Source organism: Podarcis cretensis (assembly GCF_951804945.1).
Source record: "Podarcis cretensis genome assembly, chromosome: 8".
Taxonomy (NCBI): Eukaryota; Metazoa; Chordata; class Lepidosauria; order Squamata; family Lacertidae; genus Podarcis; species Podarcis cretensis.
Genome location: NC_137177.1, coordinates 4,341,912 through 4,343,588, shown reverse-complemented (window position 1 = coordinate 4,343,588; position 1,677 = coordinate 4,341,912). Strand labels below are relative to the sequence as shown.

At 44.7% G+C, this 1,677-nt stretch overlaps 1 long non-coding RNA gene across 1 annotated transcript; it reads left to right on the top strand.

Moving 5' to 3' along the window:
• The first annotated feature begins 788 nt into the window (after positions 1-788).
• On the top strand, positions 789-1,224 carry LOC307221431. Its single transcript, XR_013841405.1, has 2 exons — positions 789-1,060; positions 1,148-1,224. It is a non-coding gene; the product is annotated as an uncharacterized lncRNA (long non-coding RNA).
• The last annotated feature ends 453 nt before the right edge of the window (positions 1,225-1,677 follow it).

The following is a 1,677-nucleotide window of genomic DNA, read 5'->3' as shown; positions in this document are numbered from 1 at the left end:
CGAAGACAGTTTTACTCCCAGAAGGTCTCAGAGGGAGACTAAAGGTGTACCCTCAGATCGTTTTAAACCTGGTACTGCTAATGTTTTAGTGTAGCTGCTCTCAAAGCTACAAGGAGGTGCTGTGGTTACGGTCTTCAAACAAAAACATCCTGACGGTCCCAGGCCACAGAGAGGTTAGGCTGGCCTCAACCCAAAAAGCCAGTGCTTTTTTGGCTGTGGCTCCAATCTGGTGGAACGCTCTGTCACAAGAGACTAGGGCCCTGCAGGACTTGACATCTTTCCGCAGGGCCTGCAAGACAGAGCTGTTCCACCAGGCCTTTGGTCAGGGCGCAGCCTGACTCCCTCCTTTGGCAATCTTCAGAGAACATTAACCTAATGGTTGCCATCAATTTGATTTGAATTTGTTTTATAATGAAATGATTCTAGAATTTTGTACTATTTTATTGTTGTTAGCTGCCCTGAGCCCGGCTTCGGCTGTGGAGGGTGGGATATAAATAAAATTTATTATTATTATTATTACCAGAAGACCACGTTTTGCTCTGGAAAAGCGCTATGCAGGAGGAAATGGATTCTCTGGTTGAGCATGACTTGTTCACACCCACACAGCCACCAAAAGGAGCTAAAATAGTGGGGTGCAGGTGCGTTTACAAGCTCAAGCCTTTAGCCACTGGTGATTTTAAGTACAAGGCACACTTAGTGGCTCAGGGTTTTTCCCAGAGACCAGGCTTGATTTTGACGAAGTGTTCGCTCCTACAGCTAGAAGCGAAAGTCTGCATCTGCTGCTGGCACTTGCAGCAAAACGCAAGCTGAAAGTAAACCATTTTGACATCCAGACAGCCTATTTACATGCTAGTTTGAGTGAGGAACTCTATTTAGCAGAACCCCCCAGTTTTGAGTCTGGGTCGGGCAATGTGTAAAAGCTACACAAGGCACTGTATGGTTTACGGAAATGTGTGAGAAATTGGAACAAGTGTTTAGATGAGACTTTGGTTTCTCTAGGTTTCCAATGCAGCGTTGCAGACAGTTGTCTGTATGTGCATGGCGCTAATGACAAACAAGAGTTCCGCTTGGCCTTTGTAGATGATTTGCTCCATCTTTCTAAGACAGGTAAACAAATCAAAGCGTTTTCCACGCAGTTAGCCAAAAGGTTCAAAGTAAAAGACCTTGGTTCTGCGAAAAGTTATCTGGATTTGGAAGTGTGCTGGGCGGATGATGGCAGTTTGTTGTTTAGCCAGGAAATGAAAATCAAACAACTGCTAACAGCATACGGAATGCAGGACTGCAAAGGGGCAAATACTCCCGTGGATCTAGGTTTTGTTAAGTCTTTGCAAGCTGATGAAAGCGCAGTGTTTGAGCGACCTGATTTATATCAATCAGCTATTGGGAGTCTGCTATACATATCGCAGTGGAGTAGGCCTGATATCAGCTACGCAGTAGGGATTTTGAGCAGGCAAGTGTCTAAACCTACTGTGAGTGCCTGGAAGGCAGTAAAACGTGTTCTGAGGTATCTGAAGCATACTGCTAGTAGTATTTTAAAGTTAAGCTCAGCAGGTGATGAAATACTTGTGTGTTACTCAGATAGCAACTAGGCAAATTTACCTGACCGAAAATCAATTACTGGGCTAGTGGTTTTTTGGGTGGGTCACTAATTGGATGGAAGTCCAGGAAACAAAGTAT